General features: G+C 45.6%; 1 pseudogene; it reads right to left on the bottom strand.

The window, feature by feature from the left end:
- Positions 1 to 7872: 7872 nt before the first annotated feature.
- LOC124974742 (immunoglobulin heavy variable 3-74-like) overlaps positions 7873 to 19192 on the bottom strand; it is a 59250-nt pseudogene continuing 47930 nt past the window's right edge.

Here is a 19192-nt window from a genome sequence, read left to right as displayed (position 1 = left end):
CGCTTCTAGGGAAACATGTGTGAGGAGTGAGCAGTGTGCTCTGTTCACACTGAGGCAAGTTGTGCTATGGGTGTCCAGATTATTGAGGAGAGTCACACCAAATTCACTTTGTGGGGTGACCTGAGATGAGGAATATGGTGGGTACCAGAGTCCCTGAGCCTCAGCAGAATTGGCATTTTGGGGCCTTGGTTGTGAGATGTGAGCAGCATTGAGCTCCCTAACACCCAGGAACCAGGAGAAGCCCCAGTGCCCTGCAGACACCCAGGCTGATTCCAGACACTTCCATGGACCTTAGAGTGGAGCAGAGAAGCAGCAGCAGGACACTGTGGACCCCATGTCCACATGCAGGGCACTATCTGCCCAAAGAAACCTCAGTCAATGACTGACCAGGGTGTGGAGAGCTCATCAGGGAGAGAGCAGGTGGAGATGCGGCCAAGGGAGGAGGCAGGTTGGCAGTCACCAGGAGAACCATGTTGTCTATGGAGGATCCTGATGACAGCTAAGGACACTGTGTGGGAGGCTGAGTGGCAACACAGGCTTCCATTTCAAGTGTGTGTGTGTTGTGTGTGTGTGTGTGTGTGTGTGTGTGTGTGAGGTATGTGTGGGTCTCTGTGAGATCCTAATGTGTGTGTGTGTGTGTGTGTGTGTGTGTGTGTGTGTGAGGTATGTGTGGGTCTCTGTGAGATCCTAATATATGTGTGCGTGCGTGTGTGTGGGGATCCTGGACTCTGCTCTGGAAGATGAGGCTGCACAATGGTGAGAGTTTACACCTGCCTGCCCTGGGGAGGTGTGAGTCCAGGTCAGTGTGTAAAGAGCCCCTGGCAGGATCGTAGGTGTGATGGGTCGAGGTGCCTGAGAGCCTGCTGAGCTCTCCCCATGTGCGTCCTCTTCAGCTGCTCAGAGACTGGCTGGCTGGAGCAGGAGGTAGGCCTGGAGCTCAGGGACAGCAATGTGACACATAGGAGAATCTGCCTTCCAGGGTCTCACCCATCCAGACACACAAAACAGCCAGACACACATACACACACACATAAAAAAAATGTATGAGCACATGTATGCATAGATCACACAGGTACTGTGCAACCAGGACTGAGGTCTGGGGAGAAAGACACAACTAACATCATAAGACAACATAATGGGATGAATTGAGGTAGATAAGACCCCTCAATTCCCCATGATGGAATCAAGGGACACTCAGATCAGGTGAAGAGAAACCACTTACGCTTCTCCAAGGCCGCTCTGAAGGTGGCACCTGAGTTTCCTATGTACTCAGTGCCCCCTGCTGGCCCTAGGGACCCTGCAGGGAGGTTTGTGTCTGGGCTCACACTGAGGTCCCCTCACTGTGTCTTGGGCACAGTAATAGGTGGCAGTGTACTGGGTTGTCAGGGAACTCAGTTGCAGGAAGAATTGGTTCTTGGATGTGTTTCTAGAGATGGACACTTGGCTCTTGAGTGATGGGCTGTAGTTAGTGCTACCATCACTACATATATGCCACATCCACTCCAGCCCCTTCCCTGTGGGCTGACGGATCCAGTTCCAGCAGTAATACCTGGTTGTGATGGAAAATTCAGACACAGCACAGGTGAGGGACTGGGTCTGCAAGGGTTTCACAAGTCCAGGTCCTGACTCCTGGAGCTAGTCCAGGCATAAGACACCTGGGGACAAGGACAGGCAGACCCTGTCAGTCACCTCAGTCACAACCTCCCCACTGACCCAGCTCTGACACTGGGGTCACTCCCCTTGGGGAGTTGTGACCAGGCACAGGAGAAGACCCACCAGCCTCATCTTCTAGACCACACCTGCCTTCCCAGAGAGCTCAGCCCTGTGTGAGCAGAGAGCTGTGAGCTCCCACAGTCCAGAGGGCATTTGAACCCAGAGCAGAAGGAGGAATCTGCATGTGGGTGAGGCTCTTCTTATATCTGGAGAGGCTGAGGCCAGGGTGCCCAGCTCCGTAGTGTTCCTGATATGTGGACCTGGCATGAGAGCCAAAGCCAGTTCTTACTCTCACCTTGATTGAGTTCATGGCCCAGGCTGAGGGTGTGGGGCCATGGAGCTGGGAACTCCTAGGAACCTGGGGCAGCCCTACTGGGTCAGGAATCCCTGCTTCTTGCTTGTCTAAAATGTGCTCAAATCATGGACTTTCCAAGTTCACCTGTCCTCTCCACATTGGTGGTTTGTGGGCTGTTTCTTCTTCTGACTCACAGGTTACTACTATCTGCAGGATTGTCCTGTGAGCCTGAGATCTCCCTCCTCCTCAGTCAGTGCCCAGGTAGGCAGCTCCCAGGCGTGAGTTAAGGTCACCTCTGTGAGGAGAAGTGCAGCACCACTCTGCACTCCCAGCAGTATGACCAACTCCAGGCCCTGCCTCCTGCCAGCACCTCTCTGTCAGATCTTCCTGGTACTTTCAGAAATTCCATCCTGGGGGGAATCTCCTGGGTCATGATGCGAACTCTCCTGGTGGCAGATGAAGGAGATTCCCTGCTCCTGTGCTGAAGTACCATCTTCTGCACACTCCACCAGCCTGGGTGAAGGACAAGTCAGTGTCCTCATGGACCTGGTGCTGTGTCCAGGGTCAGATTTAATTTCCACCACTGCATCTGGTGCTCTTTGTTCTCCACATCTGCCCTCTGGACTCTCTCCCAGCAAGGCCAGACAGTCTAAGCTTCTGTGTCCAGTGTCATGACCCTCAGCCCCCACACTGTAGACCTGGTCCTTTGTCACCTGTCCATTGTCATAGGTAGACGCCATGATGGTCTCTCTCATGTTGGATGCAGTGCCAGAGACACAGCCCCTGCTAGGTAGACAGTTCCAGACTCCACCTATGTTCCCATGGTGATTTGTCCATGGTCAGGACATGTGTCTCTTAGGGTGAGACAGGGGCAGGATAGGTCCTGGTCACAGGGCCTCTGATGAGTGAAGGAGGCTGCAGACCTGGGAGGATCCAGCCCTCTCCATGGTTCCCATCTCCACGCCCAGCATCCTCCTCCTCCAGTTCAGGGAATGTGGTGATGGAAGGGGACAGGTGGTGAAGGTAAGGAAGGGCTTTGAAAATTTTGCCAGTGTCACCCTAGCCTTAGAACTACTGATACTAACTTTTGTTTTTTAATATCTATCATTCTATCTCTCTCTATCAATCATCTATACATCATTCCTCATATATGATAACTATCATCATTTTTTTGAAGTTTCTATTGCATATGATGCATTATTTGGTCATTTATCTATTTCTATAAAATATCATTTATCCTTCATTTGGTATCAATCTTTTTATTTGTAATCTGTGTATCAGGTATCTATCTATCCTCTTTCTTCTCCTCATCCTCATTACCTGACCTATTCTTCCCTTTTTGCTCTTGTCTTGCATCTCTCCTGGACACACAGCCACCTGCCCATAATGGTGCTGCCCTGTCTTCCTCAGCATGTCTGTGTCATCCACAGATGGAGAGAACAAGTGACCCTGGGCCATTCTCCCCAAACCCTGCACCTGAGAGATTCCACCATGGGTTCCACTGTACTCCTGTGGTCATGTTCCCAGGACAGGATCCTGTAGGGTGCAGACCTTGTGTGAACCATGGGGAGGAGGTGTGTCTATACTCAGTGTGGGCTGCCTTCAGTCCCCACTGTCCATGTCATCTGAATGAGGACCAACTAGAGGTCCTCTCAGATCTACAGGAAGCCCAGCAAGCCCACCTCTAGTGAAAACACTGCAAGGCTTAGCAACAGCAACTCACAGGAGAGGGAAGCGAAGGTCCCTTAGCAGGGGAAAGGAGAAGTAGAGAATTTGAATTTTTGATCACCCAACTTTATGTACATGAAAAGGTAAAGAGTCCCCCCTGAGTTTAAAACTGACAAACTGGCACAGTCACAAAATACAAAATAAACACACAAAAAAGTAACATTTTATACATGAAAAGCAATCATTAGAAAATAAAAAAAATCCAATTCGATAAGACTAAATAATTACTAGGATAAATTAATCAAAATAGAGAAATACTCCTTAAGAAAAACCATAAAACTGTCCAAAGTAATTGAAGAGGTAAGAGACAAAATGGAAAGACAGCCCATGTTCATGGATTGGAGAAAAATATTGTTAACTCTTCACATTTCATGAAACCACCTGCAGATTAAATGTTGTCTTTCCCAAAGTTCCTTTCACATTCTTAACAGAAAGAGAAAGCATAAAACTACAATCCACTGGGAACAGAAGGTCCTTGAGCGGGCAAAGCCAACATCACCCCCTAAAAATACCTGGTCTTATCTCAACCTCGATGTCAACATGTACCACTCTGTGAGAGCAGCTCAGACTGATGACCCTGCAGTGAACCAACACACAGACCAGAGGAGAAACAGAGGACAGGATACAGCCCCACACATGCAGTCCATGGGCTGTGGGCAAAACTGCCAGAAAAAGTCATTGTAGTAAGGACAGTTGTTACTGAACAGCTCTGGGAAAACTGGATGGCCACACAGGAGAAAGGAACTGGACCTCCTAACTCTCACTAGTGCAAAGCTGAGCTCCAAACCAATGCAAGACTTGCATACATGTTCTGGAATGTGAGAGCCTTGGAAGAAAACCTGGGAGACGCTGCACAGTGCTGCTACAGGAGGAGAGTTTATAAGAACCTGAGAACAAAGGCCATAAGAGTGAAAGTGGACATGTGGATTCATCACACAGCAGGACTCTCCACAGCAAAGTACACTAGAGTGAGGATTAAGGCTACACAGTAGCAGAAAAATTATCTGGAAGCCTGTTTCTCCAACAAGGGACAGAAATGCAGATTGAGTGTGAAAAGTTCATTAACCAAAGACAACACAGGGGAAGAATCCACAGCTGGCTGCACTTTGGCTAATTATATGCATACACACCTCCCAAATGAGCACATAGACCTGATCATGGAGAATTTTTAAAAAAAAATGCTCAATATCTTGAATCACCAGGAAAATGCAAACAAAACCACAATGGAATTTCAACCCTACCTGGTGGAACAGCTTTTGGTAACGGGCAGAAGTTAACAGATTCTCACACCTGGAGGGGGTCCTGGAGTTCTTGTTAACTGGTAGGAATGTAGAAAAGCATGGTGGTCATGGAGAACACTGTAGAGCTTAAAACCTAAAATCAGGTCTTCCATGATGCAGTCACCCAGGTTTAACCAGAGGGAATAGACCATGCAGTTCAAATAGATGCTGCAAACCTTTGAGCAAAAAGCACATTACAAAATCAACAAAGGAGCCTTTCAAGGGGTAGGTGGATAAGGGAAATGCACCATTTCCTGAACAAGAAATATTATATAACTAGAATAATAGCATCTTGTCCCTCCTGACCATGGGCGTGGACCTGGAGCCCATGGACCTAGCTGACCTAAGCCAGGCAGAGGAGAACATCACCACACCAGCATCATGTGGGGAAGCTACTGCATCAGGGTCCTGGACAGAGAGAGGACCGGTGGCCACTGGAGATGGGAAGGTGCAGGGAGGGTGGTGGTGGGGTGAGTGGTGAGGACCAGGTGCAGAGTGGGCCTTGTCCTGGTGCCCTGCAGCTCACATGCACCTGTGGCCACAACCAGGCTGTGCTTCACAGTGACTGCAGCCCAGCAGCTGGGGTCTCCCAACACCAGGGAGGGACAGGTGATGGACAGCTGGTGTGCACATCCTGGGTCCATCATGGCCCTTCACCCATGTGTCAGGGTGCTGTCCTCTCCATCACAAGGACTGGGTTTCAGTGAATGTATGAAAATACATCTGGAAATGCCAATCATGTGTCTGATGGGGAGAGAGGCTGACGTTCTTAGTGATGTTGATGATCACACACCATCACATGTGAAAACAGCAGCATACAACCCATCACTGCTTATTCAGGTCCTTCAAAGTGTATTCCACTGTCAAATCTCTAAATCTAATTCACTTAAGTAGGTGTAAGTATTATACACATAAAAATTGGTTTAAACAATCAAATACAAACTGTGCCCAACTGAGGAGCATCTTATTAAGGAAAGTGATCCCAGCATCCACCAGGGCTCAGGAAGGAGATGAGCGAGGTCCCCAGAGCAAGTCCTGAGGTTTTATCGAGGCAAAGGAGACAGAATCCCAATCTCTGGGGAGACTATACCATTGATAATATGCCCTGTTAATGCAGATGTGGGATCATTTTTGTTTTTTGAAACACCAAAATTGTACAGTGCATGATTATTGGACATCAGAGACATAAAACAAAGGAAAGCTATTGTATTTCTGATTAGTATGAAGAAAGATAGATAATGAATTGAGAAGATAGAGAGATTTAAAGTATACAAGACAGGCAGGAACAACCTCTGCTGTAGAAATATGTTCATGTGTCTATGAACATGAACCACACCACTCTGTATTTATAGTGCACACACAATATGTTTAATGATTAAAAACATGGAATTATTACTGATAGAAACAGAAGTGATCTGCATTGTTAGAAAATGTACTACACAACATTATAAATTACTTACAAATTTCATATTAAAAATCACTACCATAGTTCCCAACCAGGAAATATTTTTCAAAATATTCCAAATGACTAATTTTCTGGAAAGAAGCAGGAGTATCTTAGGACAAACTGGGATATACAAATTGATGAAGCTCATCCTCACCCAGACTGGAGCTGGACTCTCAGGACAGCTGGGCACTGAGGTGAGCAGGAACAGAGCCCAGGGTGTCCCTCTCTGTGACCTTACAGTCCAACCAGGACTGTAAACCAAGGCAGGCTCCAAGCCCCTCTCACCAGCAGCCAGTGGTCCTGGGCTTCTCAGACTTGGGGTCACCTTGCAGCAACATGGGGATCAGAGTGGTCCTGTGCACAGAATGTGGTCAGGGTCCTGAGACCAGCAGCAAAGCCAGCCTGCAGCTCCCACAGTCAATGCAGAGCTGACCACCTTCCCTCCTGGGTCTTTGCCAAGGGAGCCCCTTTCTCTCCAAACCTTGCTCAGGCCACCCCTGTCCACAGGCCATGCACAGCTGCATGAGGAGAGGGTGTTTCCATTCTTTGGAGTCCTAGGTGTGGGGAAGAGGTGTCACAGAGTCACATCATGAGGGGTAGACAGCTTACATACACCAACATTCACTCTGAGCACATACATTTCTGTGGAGTAAGACCAGGTTTGGGGCTTTCTGTTGGCAATTCTCAGCTCAATCCTCTTTACTTTTGAGAACAGAGGACTCCTTGTTGTGTCTGCTGACAGTGGCTTTAGAAGATTAGATGCACCCATGGTCTCTAACACCTGATGGCAGAACAAGGGACTGTTAATTATCATATGACAAGACTTACTGTCCCCTGTCATTATCAAAGGTCCCTTGTGCCTGGAATCTCTGGTACAAGTAGATTCTGATATCTGCATGTGAACAATGCACAGATCAGTTACAGGAAGGTCATAGGAGCACTGCAATGGGAGGGGCCCTGGGGCAGGAAGAATGTGGAGACCCTTCTTAGGGTGGACGGAATCCCTAGGGCCATGATGTTTTCACACAGCTCACGTGATGGCACCTACACTACATGTCATTGCACAGAAAGTGTCAGCACCAGACCTGACTATGCAGCTTGTGCTGAGAGGGGGATTCCAGAAGCCCCTATCTGGACAAGGAGAGCTGAGTGATGTCCAGGGGGAGGAGCCCTATGTAGAACCACCATGGCTGGAGCACATAGTAGGAGCTGCCTGGTGAGGGAGCTCAGGACTGTGGTAAAAGTTCACTCCTCCCTTTGCAGCTGCTCCTGGGTGACCCTGAGCTCCCTGTGTGCTGAGCGCCCCCTGCTGGCCCTGGGCGCCCTGCAGGGAGGTTTGTGTCTGGGCTCACACTGAGGTTCCCTCACTGTGTCTCTGGCACAGTAATAGGTGGCCGTGTCCTGGGTGGTCAGCTCAGCTGCAGGGAGAACTGGATCTTGGATGTGTCTCTGGAGATGGACGCTCGACTCTTGAGGGATGGGCTGTAGTTAGTGCTGCCATCACTACATATGTGCCCTATCCACTCCAGCCCCTTCCCTGGGGTCTGACGGATCCAACTCCAGCCATAACCCCTGGTCGCGCTGGAGAATCTACACACAGCACAGGTGAGGGACAGTGTCTCTGAGGGATTCACCAGGCCAGGATTTAATGCCTTCATCTGCAGTTGGCACAGGACACCTGGGGACAAGGACAGGGAGAACTTCTCAGACACCTGCAGTCACAACATATGCAAGAAAAAGCTCTGACTCTGGGGACACTTCAGCCCTCCACTTGACAGCTGTGAATAGCACAACATGCTAATGAGATTCATGTGCCCATTTTATCAAGTATTAACTCAGCAATACATGAAGCTCAATCTTATGGTCTGGAGGTCATATCAAGGTCCTCTGAGTTAATGCATTCACCAGCTCCAAACAGAAAACTGCAAAGAAGGTGTTAAACCTTCTGTGTCTGAGTGTCTGCTGACAATTATTTAAATAAAATTCTAATACAGGGCATAGGGACAAAGCAGGGCCCAGTAGATGCATTAGCTCCCATGATGTTCCCAATGGTTACAATGGTGGTGTCGCTAAGTCCAGTTCCTAGCATGGATTGCACCTCTGACTTTCATAATTTGTGGGGTGGAAATTACACCTGCTCTCTCAGCACTGCTGCAGGTCCACAGTACATGGTCATTCACTGCAGCCACCTGCTGAGCATGGGCTCTCCTGGAGATGTTCCTCCTGCTAACAGAACAGACTCCAGTCTACCAGCCTCTTCCCAGGCCCACTGCCCCAGTCCATGGAAGCCTCCTTCTACTCAGGAAGTGCCCCTCAGGAATAACTGTTTATATTAGAATTTTCACACAATGCTTCCTATCTGTGACTGATTGATGACACTCAGTGGTGTCCTGAGGTTCCCCTGTTTTGTCCCAAATGAGAACCACCATGGTTAATGGCTGAGTATCATTCCATGATTACTCAGGTTCCCCTTCTCCTGGTGAGAGCACAGGTTGCTGCTGTACCCTGGCTGGGATGAACAATGGTGCAGTCAGCATGGGGTGGAGGTGGGGGTTCCTACTCCTAATCAAGGTACTGAAGGCAGAGCTGAGGATCTTTTTCATCTCACCCTGGAGCAGTGAGTATTAACTATTTCTCAATACAGCTCAGGTGCCTGGACTTGCTGAGATACCAGACCACAGTCAGCCCTGGTATCTCACAGCAGAGTGGAGAGACAGGGATATCTGGAGGAGAGGCTTCCTGTGGTGTGCTGACTCCTCTACCTCCATCCTCTGTTCTGGCTCATCCCCTGACTAGTTCATCTACAGATGTGTGCAGGAGAGGAACTTCCTGGGCTGTACCCAGGCACCAGGAAAGAGTCCTTCAGACACAACCTCTCAACACTCCATCTGTGGGATGGGTGCACCTGGGTTTTAAGAGACAACAATAATGTTCTGTATGCCTTCCATGGTAAAATGAAAAGAAGAAATACATGATTTCTGTCTCTTAGTATTAATGTATTACCCACAAAATTACATAGTCAAGTTTTCTAATATGGGAAGTTATGACCCACAAAGTCACTGCAGACATTCAGTTACTGAGTGCTAACCTGCTTCTCCCTGGGAAGTGCAGAGCCAATTCCTGCTGGTCTCTGGTCACATGTGTCACATGGCAGCTTGGGTCATAGAGGTTCTTATAAAATACTTGGTTCCATGTGATTTCACAACCAACTGGTCCACCTACCTCTTCTTATGCAGGACTTGCAAGGAATTAGAAAGTCTTTCCACATACTTCCTGTTTCCCAAAGGCATTGAACCCCCAAGTTCAACCTTCTCATCCTGATGTGTGAGAGCAGAAAGTTCAGCCAGGAAAGTTTCCTGCTCATTCTGAGTGCAGGGCCTTGCATAGTTCAGCCTCCTCTTAAAAAGTCTCTGTTAGCAGCATTTTTTAAAAAAATATTATTGCAGGAATCCAATAATCCAGACACACCATGTATCTACAGGGTCACCACAACCAATTGGGGTGTGTCAACACCAGAGCACCCTTAGTAACAGAGCAGTTGATTCTCACCCTCTTCCTATAGACATCAAATTTTTATTTCATTAACCTTGAAATCATGACCAACATGATGTGAAGTGTCCCCCAAAAGCTCACATGTGAGACAATGCAGGAAGTATCAGAGGAGATATGATTGGGGTAAGGCATTAACCCAATCAGTGAATTAATTCCTGATGGATAAATGAAGTGGTAGGGTGTGGCTGGAGGAGGAGGGAATTGGCCATGACTATGGGGTATATATTTTGTGTCTGGAGTGCTTCCTGATGATGTGAGCTGCTTCCCTACTCCCACTTTCCACCATGATGTTCTGCTTCACCTCAGGACCTGAGGAATGGAGCTGGCATCCTATGGAGTTAAACCTCTAAATCTATGAGACATCAAATACACTATTCCTCCTCCATGATTGTGCTGGTCGGGTGGTTTAGTTGTACCATTTAAAAAAGTGTATAAAGATATTGTTACCCAGAATTGGGTGGTTGCTGTGATTAACGTGACCATGTGTTTCAGAAGATTTTGGAGCTGCTTGGAATTGATGGGAGGAATTTTCAGATATATAGCAGTGCAATATGGAAATGCTTTAGAATGTTGAAAGCAGAGATTAATGGGCAATTCTGGTGGGAGCTCAGAAGAGCACCATGATTATAGGACTGTGACCAGTGAAGACCTGACTCAAGAAAGTTCAAAAAAGGAAGACTCCATTGGAATGTGGAATAGAGGCCACTCCTGTTGTGTTCTGGCTGAGAAGTTACAAGAATTTTGTCTGTGCCTGAGAGTTTCTGTGATGCTGATTTTAAAAGCTATAAACTTCTTAATCTGGAGGAATAAATGTCTGGGCAGTGTAGGATTGAAGCAGTGGTGTGGATATGGCTGGTAGCTTTTAGACAAATTTATTGTGATAATCAGGAAAATAAACAGAACAGAAAGATTTAAAACTTTGAAAGGCAGGAGTAAAACTAGGGCTAAGGAAGTTGCAGCTCTTAACATTACCACCACCAATGGAATGCTAAAGACCATGTCTGGAGACCATGAAAAGATGGCTTCAGGGATCTCAGGAGCTGGCAAGACCACACCCATCCTAAAATCAAGGAAGTAAAGGTGAAAATACTCTTGAGAAGAAGCCAGAGGAGCAGCTTTCTTACACAAGGGGGACTAAGATTTTCAACAGGCTCAGCCACCCAGACCCTCAGAGGCTGCCACAGCATGGATTACTGGAGGCTTGGCTACTGTTCAAATGGCAGCAGACTTGGCATCAACCATGTGGTGCTGGTTCTGCAGGAATGCAGTATGCTGGAGTTAGGGTGTCATGGAGGCTTCCACCAAGATTTCAATGAAGGCCTTGGAAGGCAGGAAATGTGCAGCAGGGTCAGAGTCCCTGGAGAGAGCCCCTGAGAAGTCAACGTGTGAAGAGGTGAGGAGGAAGCCAAGGTTGCAGTGAAGACCCCAAGATTAAGAAATGCCAGTAACGTGGGACACCATCCTAGGAAAGCTGCAGAAATTGAGCAGAGACCAGCCAACAGAAAGGCCACTTGGGCTGGAAACTACGCCACAGAGGTGGAGTTACACAAGCCCTTTGGGGATAATATCACAATGCCATGTGACCCAAGTGCTGGTCATGTAGTGACAGGACCTTTTTGTCCAGCTGGATTTCAGTCTTGTTTGGGTCCCATCCCTTCTTTCTATGTCCCCATTTGTGTAAATGGGAACATTTACTAAGTTACTTTATATGTTGCATGTTTGTAAATTACTTTTACTTTTATAGGGCTCACAGATGAGACTGCCTGAGCCTCAGAGAAGACTGTGCACTTGAACATGAGCAATCTTGGAGCTGTTGAGACTGTGGACTTGTGGAAATAGACAAAATGTATTTTGCATTGTGAGATGGTTGTCAGCTTTTTGGGTCCAGAGGCAGAATGTTCTAGTTTGGATGTGAGGCGTACCCACAAAGCTCACTTGTGAGACAGTGCAGGAAGGTCAACAGGAGACATGACTGAGTTGTAAGAGACCCAACCCTACCAGTGAATGAATCTGTGATGGATTAATTGAAGTGACAGGGTGTGCCTGGTGGAGGTGGGACTTGGGATATGACTCTGTGATGGATTAATTGAAGTGACAGGGTGTGGCTGGAGTAGGTGGGACTTGGGATGTGACTCTGTGATGGATTAATTGAAGTGACAGGGTGTGGCTGGAGGAGGTGGGACTTGGGGTGTGACTTTGAGTATGTTTTGTATCTGGAGAGCAGAGTCTCTCTTTGTTCTCTGATGTCGTTAGCAGCTTCCTCTGCCACACTCTTTCATCTCCATGTTGTGCCTCACCTCCAGCCCTGAGGAATGAAGCTGGCCTCTGAAAGGGTGAGCCCTCAAATAAACTTTTACTTCTTTAAAATTGTTTTTGTCAGATTTTATTTTAGTCCCAACAGTGAAGAAGCTGAAATATCAGAAAATATGTCTTACTCACATACATTCTGTATTAGCATCATACTGCATTTCTAACACTAGGAATGATGAAATGCACTAGAGTAACATTAGTGTATCCATGTAAATATCAACTTTCCAACAGAGTGAAAATGTACAATTCCAACACCAAATTACCCATGAATACGGAAGAATGTGAGTTGAGAAAAGAAGAGTAGGTGACCTCAGCTGAACTGTGCAGTGTGTGGACCTCAAGCATCTCACAGGATCTGCATGTCCAAGAACATCAGCAGTACTCCATAACTGAGGCTCTAGTGGTGCAATGGAATGTATGCCAAAAATGCAAATTTCCGATGTCAAATCTGAGGAAATCAGGATCAACTGCACCCAGGTTTGGGGCACTATTGCATTAGAAATCTGAAAGTCCGAATATTAAGACTTCAAGTTAGATTTGCATAGGTGGTAAAGAAGATCTAATTACTCTTTCCACATGTAAAACAAAATACATGGTCTTCCCATCAGTGAGAATTTCCAGAACATTCTTACCTCTTTGTCAGCAAGTTTGAGTTCCTGGCTTGATGAAATGAGGGTGAGTTAACCATAATTGAATCTCCATATTATAATAAATCTTGCCTAGAGAATGATCTTTCTTTGAAGGTGAGGTAACAGGAATGGAGAAGGAAGCTCAGAGCAACGCATGGTGGAGCAGCGGATCCCAGGACTGGCGTAACTCAGCTGTTTGCAGAAGGAAACTGAGGTAGGGTAATAGGAAAGAAGATGGCAGCTCAGTGATCTGATTCATAAGAAAGATGAAAACATTGTCTCGAATAGCAATGCAGTTGGTACAGGTGGCAGAGAGCAGCAGAGTCGGGTGTGCTGTGGACCAATGGTGTGTCCATGTCCTCCCTCTCATGTCCTCCCTCGGCAGGAGGGAGGACACTTTCCCACCAGGCTTGGGAAATCAGCATAATCAACAGACTCTGATTGTACCAGATAATTAACTGAGATAAACGGGGCTGTTCTGACCAGGAGAAAGTCCACGAACCTGCCTGGATAGGACCTGCAACACGAAGGCAGGTGCTTGAACTTCCCAGCAGAGGTGCCAGAGCTGGGGAAGGGCCAGCAGCTTGAAGGGACTCAAGGACCCGGCATAGAAATCCTCAAGTGCACCTCTGTTTTCCAGAAATCATTTCAGAATTCCTTCCATTCTCCCCTCCTTTTCATTCTCCTGCACTAGGAGTACTTGCTTTGAGTGTCCAAGGTGTAATACAAAGCTGCTTCCCCGACCTTTACTCAGTATCACAACCTAGCTTGTCAGTCTGAAAGCTGTTCTCCCCGCCCTTTCCCCTACAGCCATTTCCCCACCTCCCAACTACTTGCAGTCTGTGAACGTCCTAGCTAGCTATTGGTTCATCAGTCAGCTTGCAAGTATCCTTCTCCGTTATTGGTCCCCTGTTAGCCTGGCAGAATTCAACTGCTAAGGATCACTTCCCCTGCATCTTTTCTCATGCTTTCTCTCTCCTACTCACTTTCTTTCTCTCTCTTCCTCACTTTTCCACTCTCTCTAGCATGGGCCCTTTCTCTTTTCCTCTCATTTTCTCTCTTACCCTGCAGGGAGACACTCTCTTTGCTTAATAAACCCTCTTATGTCAATTCTTGTGTCCAGCATGGTTTTTGTGGGTTTCTTACATTGGTTCTGTGACTTGGATGGGCTCTTCCACTATTAAGCAAGTGGAACCCCATCTGATGCCCCAGTGCCTCCCGGGCACAGCCTCACCTTCCATTCTGCCCAGACACTCTGCTCTGCTCTGCATCTATCACCGGACTTCAGATTGGTGAGTTCCCTAGGGGTTCCCCTAGGCCAGTTTAACTCCCAGCCATGACTTTTATAGTTACAGCTGGCCCCCTTAGTTGGTCTTATCTGCCGAGTTGGCTCCTGATTTTATGGTGGAGAGTCTCTCAGCATTGAGGCTCGTCTTCACACTCACACTCACACTCACACTCAAAATCCCTTATATCAGGTCCTTAACCCTTCTTGGCTTTTGCCCAGCACACACATTGATGCTTGTGTGATGACGCAATGTGCTGCCCCTCATCTCCAGCTGACTACTCTGGCCTTGGGATGCCCTGGCCATAGACTCGGCTGTATCAGTCTCCACCATGGTATCTGGGTCCTCCATACGGACAGATTGAACCCTGGGAACCCTTTGCCTGACCCCTGGCTTAAAGCCATCAAAACTTGATATTTGGCCACAGTATTCTTTAGATAATCAATCCAAAATGGCCACGTAATGGCACACAGTTTCTGTGAGCGAGTGGGCAGATGGAAAGGGATTCCTTATTTTCAAGTCTCTTCCTTCTTGTGTTTCTTGGCTCTTCCTGCAAACTTGAACACTTCCTTTTGGTTTCTTCTCCCCCTCTTAATCCCTCCTCCTCCTCTGACTTTGACTCAGCTCTGTTTCTGCTTCCATTCCCCTGCCCAGCCCACCTAGTCCTTCTACCGCAAGGTCCTGCATATATAGCAGCCCCATTCCTCAAAAGTAGTGGGAGATAATGTTTCACAATTTTCTGCATCCAAACCTGAATTGATTACTAACCAGGAAAAAGGGTTAAAATGCCCTAGGCATCAAGTTTCTGCTAGAACCTGCAATGTAAATGGAGGGAGCCAGAATGCTCAGCAGGAGACCAGTCTCAAACCCAAGGAAAAAATAAAGTGTCCATTTTAAATTTCTCCTGGGCTGCCACACAGAACACTTTATCTCTCCTTGTACTTCTTCTCTCTGCCCTTCTCTTTCTCATTCTCTCATGCTATAATTAATGGTCATTATCATTTTTCTTCTAGGACCCTGTTTTTCTTCAATGCTATATTTTTGAGCTCACAATTTTTATCCTACATACCTAGGTTAATAATTTTTGATCAGTTCTTTTTATCCAACTCTAGAGTTATTTTTGAACATCTGTTACATTGCAATGGAGATAAACATAACAAGGTCTTTGCTTTTGTGTTAAATAAAAGTGCCATAAAATTAAAATTTTAAAAATGGATCCAAATACTTTTAATTCACCTGATTTAAAAAGGTTCAATTTAAATTGGGTAAATGTACAGAAGTAAAATGTCTTTAAAATTTACTCCCAAGTCTGTAGGTGGTCAAACTCATAAAATATTAATGTTTATGAAATGTCTAACATCAATTTTTTTCTAGGGCTTTTCTTCAACAGGAAAGAGATGGCAAATACTGTTAGTACACTTGTCTGATATCTTGTTTTTTTTACAATAAGATGAGTAAATTAGAGTTGACATGTATGGGATTACTCAAATGTGTTTGTTAGAGACATCTGATTAATTTGCAAAGTTATTCCATGGGGTAACATACTTAAACATTATTGGTGTTTTCATAGGTTGGTAAAATTTATTCTTAATATTGTGTCTGTTAAGTTCTATTCTTCAGAACAACTAGTCTTTAAAAAAGTATTGTACTAAATTACAGATATAAATGTGTTCATATTTTCCAGGTATACAAACCTTTAATGCAGAAAATTTATCAAGCTGCTATTCTCCAAATTAAACTTGTCTGTAATGATAACTTTAAACTTATAAGAAGAGTAATGGTTATTGGGGATTTATTTCTATCATTTGATGTTCTATTAAAAGTTAGTGAGAGCCTGATTTGTTTAAAGGTTAATATCATGAAACATGAATGCATTTTGCCACTTTGCCACACAAAAGGAAAGTTAAAAACTCTCTCAGCCTTTCTTTAATTCATGTTTTAGATATAATGTTAAATTCTGTTAGCTAATATTCATATTGACTCAGGAGTCAATATATGTAAACTTCTTAAAATGACAGGTAAGAAAGAGTGTAATGCGTAGTAGCAAAAATGGGACAACAGTGACTGAGATTGGGGTCCCTGACTTCATGACTGTAGCATGTCTGGTACCTGGGAGTGTTCCTGTGCAGGGGCACAAGATGCCTAACTGCTGTGGCAGTAGCCTCCCTGGGGAGGCTCTGTACAGGAGTCCTATCAGCTCTGACATTATCTCAGACACACAGCTCTTGGGCAGGAAGGAATTCTTTTGCTAGATAACCAGTGTTTCATCAGCTCCCTTCTCTAGTTCCTGCCTGCCTTACAGTAACTTTGGACAGTGAACTTCCTTGACAGCTACACAGAGCTGCTAACATTGCACTTTTCAGCTGTGAAAAAAAGTTATGTAGATGTCCTAGTCTCTGTAACTTTCCTGAAAACAAAGAATAATGCTTACATACATATATAAAGATTGCTGACATAACTCTTTAGATCTTCATTTCCATCAGAGAACAGAGCTCCATCTGATCTCAGCTTAATCTTCAAAATCTGTGTTTATAAACCTTTATTTTCTAATACTCCTTTGCCCCTCACTGAAATTGAGAATTTGGTCATGCTGGTCATGCTGGTCATGGCCAAAAAAAAAAAAAAAAACAATTAGTTTCAGGACCTAAGATTTGTGAAGAGTCCCGCCTTACCTGAGATAAGGCTCTGCTTCACAACCCAGCTGCATGTTAGAATGGCTCCAAAGTAAGCCAGACTTTAATTCATTTAACGTTGTGTTCAAAAGTTTGATGGTTGTTGTAAAGATTACCGTGATCTCAAACAGGGGATATAATGAATAACTCAACCAAAATACAAGATATCTATTGCACAAACTGAATGTTTTACTGTTGGTGATTCCATTTTGTAATTTTCCTTGTAAACTCGAATTGTTGCCTGATTAATATTTTGCAGAAGTACTGCTTCAAGAGTAGCCACCATAAATTAACTTGGAATAGTAAGTCATCACCTATAGGACAGATAATGTAAACCCCAATTAGATAAAATGGGGTAAATAACTGTAAAGTCATAGGCATTTAAATTAAAGCCCAGCACTCTTACTTATAACTGGTGAGACTGACTGGCTTGCTGGACGGTTAAGATCAAACCTAGAGATTGAAATCAAGTACAGAGGACAAGAGAAGCCAGTATTTGTGTCTTGCCCTCAGTCAGCCTGAATCCAGGGAACAAGAGGAACTTTTCTAAGGAGCTTTGAAACTCTGGGTCACATGACCTCCTGATCAGGGAATTTAATGAGACCAATAGAGGATGAAAAGTCAATCAGTGCACCTGCTGCAGAGGAGGGTCAAGACAAAAGGGAGACATCCCTGGTGCTTTCAAGGGAAGCCACCTCATTGAGGAGACCCTGCCTAATGGACAGCACTAAAGCTAAGGCTCTCAGGTTCTCTACGAGTGACCCCTGTGGGAACTCAACTGACTCTTTAACAGACAGAAACAGGTCACTTTGACCAGCTTGATCTTAAACACCTAGCAAAACAGTTAAAACCAAAATATAGTCATTCTTGGGCATTTAAAAGAAATAATAGTTAAATGTAACTTAAGATGTACACTTGTGTTAGCCCACTAGAATAAAGACTGAAAGCTACAAAAGAGATTCTTAGGTAAATGTGCCTGATAACTATCAAGAGAAACTGCCAGAGTCAGAAGTTTTAGTCAGTTTAAAGCTTAAAGACACAGGTAGGCTTAATCTATGTTTGCTAGTAACAGAAATATAGAGTTCTCTACTAAATGTTGTGTTTACATTCCTGATAACCTGGACAATGTTAAAGTCCCCAAATAAAGGCCTTGTCCCCTCCAGACTTTGCTAGGCCTTGTTATGGGAACAACTCAGTTCTTCCACCCCCTGGTGAGGAATTATTGACTTCTGTCATCTTTATGATATGCATTGGCATGTCCCAGATTCTGCAACATTTATATTATATCAATCTCATTTCAGTACTCATGTCCTTTTGTTCTTCTCTCATAGAAGCACCCATCCCCAGATGCCTTTACAACCTGCTCTTCCCCAACTGGACTTCTACCATGGACCCTCAATTGACCCAATTTCTAAAAAGGGAACTCCAAATTGCTTGCCCCATGCTCCCCCTTCCAGCTTGAAGAAGCCAGAACGGTCCTCGACCCCCTTTCTCTACAGCAGTGAAGGAATTCCTAAAATTAGAGGGGTGAATGTAGCCAGAACTGGGGACAGGCAGTTAGTGTAGAAATAGGGGATCAGTCAAATCGAGGAAACGAAGTCCATGAAAGCCATCTACCTCTGGAAGTCTGGAGGTTGAAGACTGCCCCTGGGAGAATGGACTTTTTACATCTCACCTGCACAACCAGGCCTAGTCACTTAGGCAGGAAGGACAGAGAAGGTGGGAAAGAACTGGAGAACAAAAGATCTTCTTATAAAAACAGAAACGTGGGATTATAATACAAAGCTGCTTCCCCGCCCTTTCTGTTGCATCACAACCTAGTTTGTCAGTCTGAAAGCTGCTCTCCCCGCCCTTTCCACTGCAGCCTTTTCCCCGCCTCCCAACTACTTGCAGTCTGTGAACATCCTAGCTAGCTATTGGTTCATCAGTCAGCTTGCAAGTATCCTTCTCTGTTATTGGTCCCCTGTTAGCCCCGCAGAATTCAACTGCTTAAAGATCGCTTCCCCTCCATCTTTTCTCATGCTTTCTCTCTCCTACTCACTTTCTTTCTCTCTCCTCCTCATTCTTCCACTCTCTCTAGCATGGGCCCTTTCTCTTTTCCTCTCATTTTCTCTCTTACCCTGCAGGGAGACACTCTGTTTGCTTAATAAACCCTCTTATGTCAATTCCTGTGTCTGGTGTAGGTTTCCTGGGTTTCTTGCACAAGGTGGATAGCCACTTAGGATGCACTCTTCACTGTGGCCTTGAAGCCCAGGCCCAGGTTTAGCCCCACTGTGGGAG

Source organism: Sciurus carolinensis, unplaced genomic scaffold (assembly GCF_902686445.1).
Source record: "Sciurus carolinensis unplaced genomic scaffold, mSciCar1.2, whole genome shotgun sequence".
NCBI classification, from domain to species: Eukaryota; Metazoa; Chordata; class Mammalia; order Rodentia; family Sciuridae; genus Sciurus; species Sciurus carolinensis.
This window is presented reverse-complemented; position numbering and strand designations above follow the sequence as displayed.